Consider the following 9,246-nt stretch of genomic DNA (forward strand, 5'->3'; position numbering starts at 1 on the left):
ATCCTCCCATCTTGGCCTCCCAAATGTTGGGATTACAGGCGTGAGCCACTGTGCCCAGTCATTCCACCTCTTAATACCATCACGATGGCAATTAAACATGAGTTTGGGAGAGGACTTTTAATTGTAGCACTGTGCAATGGAATATTATTCAACCTTCAAAAGGAAGGAAATCCTATCGCACGCTATGGCATGGATAAACCTGGAGGACATTATGCTAATGAAATAAGCCAGTCACACACACATGCGAAAACAAGAAACAGAAAGTAGACTGGCAGTTGCCAGGAGTTGTTGTTTAATGGGTAGGGAGTTTTAGTTTTGCAAAGATGAAAAAACTTTTGCAAGATGAAAAAGTTCTAGAGATCTGTTGCACAACGATGTGAATATACTTAACACTACTGAACTGCACACTTACAAATGGTTAAGATGGTAAATGTTATCTTATGTGGTGGGGTTTTTTTTAACCATAGCGTCTAAAAAAATTAAACACGGTGAGCAATCAGTTTGCAGTCTCTCCTTTAGACAGTGCTTTCTCTAAGGCTGGGAACGTACCACGTGTTAGGGCTGGAAGGAACTTGTTGTTAAGGGCCTCACGTGTTTGTCTTAAGCTCTTTTTTAACTCATTTGCTCAACATGATTGTCGAACAGCTACTCTGTGCCAAGCTCTTTGCTGGGCCCTGGAGTGACAGAGATGAACAGAGAGCTCACAGTCCCAAGGAGGATAGACAAAAACACCAAATGTATAAAGAGATCAGCGTTATAGCCAGGCGTGGTGGCTCAAGCCTGTAATCCCAGCACTTTGGGAGGCCAAGGCTGGTGGATCACATGAGGACAGGAGTTCAAGACCAGCCTGGCCAACATGGTGAAACCCCATCTCTACTAAAAATACAAAAATTAGCCAGGCATGGTGGCACATGCCAGTAGTCCCAGTTACTTGGGAGGCTAGGGCAGAAGGATTGATTGCTTGAACCCAGGAGGTGGAGGTTGCATGCAGTGAGCCGATATCATGCCATTGCACTCCAGCCTGGGCAACAGGGCCAGACAGACTCCATCTCAAAAAAAAAAAAAGAAAGCTCAGCATTAGGAAGCCAATTCAACAGGGTAATGGGATGCAGGGGGACTGAGATGGGAACACACACAGTTACATGGGGTGGAGGGTGAAGGCTCCTCCTAGGAGAGGAAACTTCAGCCAGATCTACATGATGGAAAGAGGAGGCCACATGAGACCATGGGGGCAGAGCTCCAGGCAGAGGGAACAGCAAGTGCAAAAAACCCAGAGGAAGAAAAGAGCCTGGTGGTTTTGGGGTGTCGAGGAAGAAAAAGGCCCACATGACTGACTCAGGGAGCAAGTGGGGGAGGTGGGTGGTTGAAATACTGCCAGCAGCCCCAATATACATGAAATGGAAAAAAGGCCACCTTTACCAGCATAGACTTGTTTTGCAAATTCAAATGGATCATTATTTTCTATGGAAAAAATAATAAATTATGGCCAGGTGTGGTGCCTCACACCTGTAATCCAGCACTTTGGGAGGCCAAGGCAGGAGGATCACTTGAGCCCAAGAGGTTGAGGCTGCAGTGAGCCATCATCACACCACTGCACTCCAGCCTGGGCAACAGAGCAAGATCCCATCTCTAAAAATATTGATCAATCAATAAATAATAACAACAAATTGATTTGTCCTAGAGAAAGGCTAGGTCAACAGAAACCCCTCAAAGCCTCATATTTGCCTCGATACATTCAATGTCTGCTGAATCCCTGAATCAGCTTCTTGGAGTGGTTTACAAGCCATGGATTTGATCTAACTCCCTTCACCCCCACGCAGCTGGTGGGTGGGAGGAGCTCCAAGCAAGGCTGGTGGAGCAGGAGTCAGGCCTAGAGGTAGGGCGAGGAGGCCTGGGAGAAGAGTTCCATCACCATGGTCCTTAATTACATTGGAGAATCCTCAATTGTGGATTCTGGAGGGACCTGTGCCCCACTTCATTTATGGGGAGAACTCTCTCCCCAACCTCCAGGCAGCCTGGACCTGGATGTGCAGCCTGGACTAGGCCAATCACAGGTGCTGGTGAACAGAGAGGGAGGGACAGTTAGGGCCAAGCCAGTGGCCCGACACAGGGCTGGGGTGTCTGGGCAGTGCAACAGTAGTCCCTGCTATGCACGACTGTCCCCCACGTCCCATTGGTTTTCCAGGACGGCTTCCCCTCTCCAATGATCCCCTGTGCCTGGCTGGCCCTCCCATTAATCTCCAGCATTTAACAGCTCCGGTTGGTTTCTGTTGCTTGCCACCATGAGCTCTGAAGGATGCAGAGTGCCTCTCAGGCTCTGGTGCCTCTGCAGAGCCTGCCACGTCTGCTGGGATCCCAGCCCTGCCACCCAGTGGCCTTGTGGTCTCGGATGGGTGATCGACGGTGCTGCCAGGCTGTGATTAAGAGATGGTAGAGCCAGAAAAGGGTTGTCAGCTACCAGTGGGCTTTGGGTTTCCTAAAATTTCATTCTTCTGAATCTACATTCACCATTTGTGACTTTTACTATATCCATAACTGTCTGTTCCCACTTTCTTATTAGTTTTCTACTTTTTTTTTTTTTTTTTTTGAAACAGAGTCTCACTCTATCACCCAGGCTGGAGTGCAGTGGTGAGATCTTGCCTCACTGCAACCTCTGCCTCCCAAGTTCAAGTGATTCTCCCGCCTCAGCCTCCCCAGTAGCTGGGACTACCAGTGCGTGCCACCACCCCTGGCTAATTTTTGTATTTTTAGTAGAGATGGGGTTTCACCATGTTGACCAGGCTTGTCTCAAACTCCTGACCTCAAGTGATCTGCCCACCTCAGCCTCCCAAAGTGCTGGGATTACAGGTGTGAGCCACTGCGCCTGGCCCCCAGGATTTTTTTATATTTAATTTTTTTAGAGTCAGCATCTCTCTCTATTGCCCAGGCTGGAGTGCAGTGGCGTGAACATAGCTCACTGCAGCCTCGAACTCCTGGTCTCAAGAAACCCTCCTGCCTCAGCTTTCCAAGTAGCTGGGACTACAGGCTGGAGTCACTACACCCAGCTAATTTTTAAAATTTTTATTTTATTATGATTTTTTTTTTTTTGAGAGGAGTCTTTCTCTGTTGCCTAGGCTGGAGTACAGCGGCACGACCTCAGCTCACTGAAACTTCCACCTCCCAGGTTCAAGCAATTCTCCTGCCTCAGCCTCCCCAGTAGTTGGGATTACAGGTATGCGCCATCACACCTGGCTAATTTTTGTATTTTTTAGTAGAGATGGGGTTTCACCATGTTGGCCAGGCTGGTCTCAAACTCCTGGTCTCAAGAGATCCGCCTGCCTCAGCCTCCCAAAGTGCTGGAATTATAGGCATGAGCTACCACATCCGGCCTATTGTTATTTTCATCTTAATTTTTTTTCTTTTTTTTTTTTTGTAGAGACAGAGTCTCACTATGTTGCCCAGGATGGTCTAGAACTCCAAGCCTCAAGCAATCTTCCTGCCTCAGCCTCTGAGAGTGCTGGGATTATAGGACCGAGCCACTGCCTGTAATCCCAGCATCTCTCCAGGATTTAAGGTGAATTACCTCTGCTTCTGTTTAAAATGGGCATGCATACAGCCAGCTCAGACTTTGACAATGACCAACCTAATTTGATCAGAGTTCTGTCATTTTGAGGGTTCCTAGCTGTGTGACCTTGGGCAGGTCACTCAACCTTTCCGTGCCTCAGTCTCCCTATCTGTAAAATGGAGTTAGTACGAACTCATAGGGTTGTTGTGAAGATTAAAGACTGTCTCAGAGCGTCTGTTAAATAAATAAGCCCGCCAAAGTACAGATAGAACCACTGAGATGCTGGGAAGGGAAGGGACGGGCTCAAGAGTCCTTGGAAGACCCCTGATGCCAGGCCAGAGCCTCTCCTCCTCTCAGCCCCTTGCCAGCCCCCACTGGCCTCACCTTCAGACACCTGCTGGAGGGCGCTCTCCCTCCGCCCCTTGTTAGCCCAAGCCCCACCTCTGCCCTGGCTGCTGGATTTGCCCCTCACCCCAAGCCTGTGAGGGAGGCGGGTTCACATCTGAGGCCCACAGAGGGGACAGAACCTCCCCCACGCCACTGCCTTTGTATGTCCCAGGGCCAGGAGGAGGGCGCAGTGGATTCTGGGCTCCCACCCCCACCCCCAGCCCCCACACCCCCGTGTTATCTCTCAGCAGCAGCCACTGAGCCTCCCAATATCTCTCTGATCCCCCAAATTTCCGGTTCCCCAAAGACAACTCAGGATGTGGGGAGGGAGGGGCAGGGAGAGGAGGAGGGAGACAGAGAAGAGAGATTGCAGCAAGAGACAGTGAGTCACACAGAGACCAGAAGGAGAATCTCCAAGACAGAGACCAAAACTAGGGCAGAGACGCAGAGACAGATGAGAGAGACAGAGCAGTTCCCAAAGAGCGAGAAAAAGAGAGAGAGAGAGACAGACAGAGGAAGAGAGCTGGAGAGACATGAACAGACTAGAGACAGAGTCAGAGCCAAAGAGGCGCGGTGACCCCGAGACACACAGCGACAAAGACACAGGGAGACAGGGGCAGAGGTGGAGAGACTGAGGCCCAGGGAGACACAAAAGTGGAGATGGAATAGGGAGAGGGGAGGCTTGGGGTGAGAGATGTTGGGGGGACCCGGAAACAGAAAGTAGGTTGGTGAGCTCGAGAGCCAGACGGGTGACAGGGAGACATGCACAGGGGCCTCCCAGGTACACGAGGGGGGGCGAGAGGGAGGGAGGCAGGGACAGAGACCCCCAGCATGTAGGTAGGAGGCCAGAGACCCCATCCCTGTCTTTGTTTCTTTTTTTTTTTGAGATGGAGTCTCGCTCTGTCACCCAGGCTGGAGTGCAATGGCGCGATCTGGGCTCACTGCAACCTCCGCCTGCCAGGTTCAAGTGATTCTTCTGCCTCAGCCTCCCGAGTAGCTGGGATTACTCGGGGTGGCCCGAGTGCCAGCCACCAAACCCGGCTAATTTTTGTATTTTTAGCAGAGACAGGGTTTCACCATGTTGGCCAGGCTGGTCTCAAACTCTTGACCTCAGGTGTTCTGCCCACCTAGGCCTCTCAAAGTGCTGGGATTACAGGCGTGAGCCACCCACGCCCGGCCTCCCTCCCTGTCTTTCTCAGGGATCCAAGGACCCTCCCAGCCCTCTCAGGGCCACAGATACTCCAAGCGTCCACCCATCAGGCTTATATAACCCTTGGCTTAGGCCCAGCCCTGGAGCCCCCCGACAGCCCCAGAGCCCACAGCCCCAGGGAAAATCCCAGCAGCAGGGTGTGCTCAGAAGGGCTGCCGCTGCCCACCACGCTCCTTGTTTATGAAAGGGTGATAAGGAGAAGAACTCCCACAAGGGTCACAGTAAGAACCGAGTGTCTCTACAGCAATGGCACCTTGCCCAGCAGATGGTAGGTGCCTGGAGATGGGGCCTTGTTGATGAAGGCTGGTGCTCCCACAGCATCCTGTCTAGATGAGTCAGGATGCTTTCATCTGCAAACGACAGAAACCCAGATGAAGCTGAGCCAAGCCAAAGAAGCATGCTCATTAACTCCTGCAGCTGAACATTTCATGGGTGGATCCAGCTTCAGGAACAAGTGGATCCAGGACCTCTGTATTAGAGTTCACTAGCAAGACAGGACTAATAGGATAGATAAATATTTGACGGGGAGTTTATTAGGAGAATTGACTCACACAATAACAAGTGAAGTCCCACAATAGGCCATCTGCAAGCTGAGGAGCCGGGAAGCCAGTCCAAGCCCCAAAACCTCAAAATTAGGGAAGCTGACAGTGCAGCCTTCAGTCTGTGGCTGAAGGCCCAAGAACCCCTGGCAAACTACTGGTGTAAGTCCAAGAGTCCAAAAGCAGAAGAACTTGGAGTTAGATATTTGGGGGCAGGAAGCACAGGGGAAAGACGAAGGCCAAAAGACTCAGCAAGTCTGCTCTTTCCAACTTCTTCTGCCTGCTTTTATTTATTTATTTATTTATTTATTTATTTTGAGACAGAGTCTCTCCCTGTCACCCAGGCTGGAGTGCAATGCCGCCATCTAGGCTCCGCCTCCCAGGTTCAAGTGATTATCCTGCCTCAGCCCCCCGAGTAGCTGAGATTGCAGGCGTCCACCACCACACCCAGCTGATTTTTGTTAGTAGAGACCAGGTTTCACCATGTTGGCCAGGCTGGTCTCAAACTCCTGACCTCAGGTGATCCCACCCACCTCTGCCTCCCAAAGTGCTGGGATTGCAGGCATGCACCCAGCCCTGCCTACTTTATCCTAGCCACACTGGCAGCTAATTAGATGGTGCCTACCCAGATTGAGGGTGGGTCTGTCTCTCTCAGTCCACTGACTCAAATATTAATCTCCTTTGGCAACACCCTCACAGACAAACCCAGGATCAATACTTTGCATCCTTCAATCCAATCAAGTTGACACTCAATATTAACCATCACAAGTCCACTCCTTGTCAATTTGAATCCATATACATCTCCTGAAATCATACATAATTTTCAAATAAAGACAATAATAGGCAGGGCGCAGTGGCCCAGGCCTGTAATCCCAGCACTTTGGGAGGTTGAGGCGGGTAGATCACCTGAGGTCAGGAGTTCTAGACCAGCGTGGCCAACATGGCGAAATCCCGTCTCTACTAAAAATACAAAAATTTCCTGGGCATGGTGGCGTGTGCCTGTAATCCCAGCTACTCGGGAGGCTGAGGCAGGAGAATGGCTTGAACCCAGAAGGCGGAGGTTGCAGTGAGCCGAGATCACACCACTGCACTCCAGCCTGGGGGATAGAACGAGGCTCTGTCTCCAAAAAAAAAAAAGTTTATAATTATACCTAACATAATACAGCTATCCTTCATACAACCGGAAGCACACCAATCCTTAACCTAAATGCTATTACATAAAGTTAACAGCATATAAATGCTGATATGAGGTCAATAAATCTTATGTCACATGATAAAGGAAATAAAATGAAGATATTTTCTTAGTGTATACATGCACAAACATATTCTTAACAAAATAACGAGGAAATACTCGTGACAATTACAGTCCTCATTTCTGCGACTGGTCATGTGGTCATAGCTGGTATTGATGACTACCTTCTTCTACTACCCATTCTGTATTCCCTTTGCCTTTTACAAGCACCTCAACAGGTTGTGGTTTTTTTTACCTGGTGCAGTGACCCAAACCTTCATTCCTGAAGGGTCTGGACTATTTGTAGTCCTGCCTGGATTGGGCTATTGTAGTTTCCCACTGAATTTAATCACAGATCATGGTACTGTTAAGAGACGCCCTACGGGATCTCCTGTATTCCACGCATATTCTTCCTTACCTCTATTGTGGAGTAGTAGACTGATTTCATCTTGATAGCCCAGTCAATCACCCCAGCCAATATTGTAACTCCCTTCTTCTTAGCATGTTGACTCAAAGGTAGGAGAAGCCTGAAGTGTCCAGGTGGCAATCTTAACTTTCAGTTTAATGGAATCGTTGTGTCTCCTGGTGGCAGTGTTCCTCCCTCTGGAACTAAGACCTCTAGGCCAGCAGAACATAATGTCGTGGGAACAGGAAGCAAAAATGTTGCTCGTGGATCACTAGGTTTGATGGTGAGTGGTGCCACTTCCACTTCCACCCCTGGATTCCTGGACTGGTGAATCCTGGCAATGGGAGAAACAGTACCATATATTGGATGCTGATTCAGAGCATATGCGGCCTTCTGGAGAAATTTGCCCCAGGCCTGCAAAGTATTGTCACTTAGTTGGCATTGTAATTGTGACTTCAAAGGCCATTCCACAGTTCTATCAATCCAGCTACTTCAGGATAATGGGGAACATGGTAAGACCAGTGAATTCCATGAGCAGGAGCCCACCGCTGTAATTCTTTAGCCCTAAAGTGAGTGCCTTGGTCTGAGGCAATGCTGTGTGGAATAGCATGATGGTGGATGAGGCATTCCATGAGTCCACAGATGGTAGTCTTAGCAGAAGCATCACATGCAGGATAGGCAAACCAATATCCAGAGTAAGTGTCTATTCCAGTGAAGACAAACCTCTGCCTTTTCCATGATGGAAGAACCCCAATATAATCAACCTGCCACCAAGTAGCTGACTGGTCTCCCCGAGGAATGGTGCCTATCGAGGGCTCAGTGTTGGTCTCTGCTGCTGGCAAATTGGGCACTGGGCAGTGGCCGCAGCCAGGTCAGTCTTGGGGAGTGGAAGTCCCTGTTGCTGAGCCCATGAGTAACCTCCATCCCTGCCACCGTGGTCATTTTGTTTATGCGCCCGTTGGGAGATGACAGGGGTGGCTCGGGAAAGACACAGAGTGGTATTCACAGAACAAGTCATCCTATTCACCTGATTATTAAAATCCTCCCCTGCTGAGCAGGAGGGTTACAAATATCTTCACAGTTTTTGACCCCTCAGAGAGGTCCATCCACATACCTCTTCCCCAAATTTCTTTATTACCAACTTTCTAATTATGCTTCTTCCAAGTCCCTGACCATCCAGTCAAACCACTGGCTACAGCCCATGAATCAGTATATAATTGCACATCTGGCCATTTCTCCTTCCATGAAAAGTGCACAACCGCGTGCACTGCTCAAAGTTCTGCCCACTGGGAAGATTTCCCTTCACCGCTGTCCTCCAGGGATGTCCTCGAAAGGGGCTGTAGTGCTTCTGCTGTCCACTTTCGAGTGGTGCCTGCATATCATGCAGAACCATCTGTGAACCAGGCCCTAGTCTTCTCTTCCTCTGTCAACTGATCATAGGGAACTCCTCATGAGGCCATCGGTGCAGGCTGGGGAAGGGAAGGCAGAGTGGCAGGAATGGAGACCATGGGCATTTGAGCCACTTCCTCATGTAACTTACTTGTGCCTTCAGGACCGGCTCGAGCCCGATCACGTAAATCCCACTTCCATTTGATGAAGGAATGCTGCTGTGCATGACCCATTTTATGGCTAGATGGGTCAGAAAACACCCAGTTCATGACAGGCAGTTCAGGCTGCGTGGTGAATTGACGACCCATAGTCAAACATTCAGTTTCCACCAGAACTCTGTAACAGGCCAAGAGCTGTCTCTCAAAAGGAGAGTCGTTATCTGCAGAAGATGGCAGGGCCTTGCTCCAAAATCCTAGAGGCCTCTGCTGTGATTCACCTATGGGGGCCTGCCAAAAGCTCCAAACAGCATCCCTATCTGCCACTGACACCTCAAGCACCATTGGATCTGCTGGGTCATATGGCCCAAGTGGCAGAGCAGCT

This window comes from Pongo pygmaeus, chromosome 18 (genome assembly GCF_028885625.2).
Source record: "Pongo pygmaeus isolate AG05252 chromosome 18, NHGRI_mPonPyg2-v2.0_pri, whole genome shotgun sequence".
Classification (NCBI taxonomy): Eukaryota; Metazoa; Chordata; class Mammalia; order Primates; family Hominidae; genus Pongo; species Pongo pygmaeus.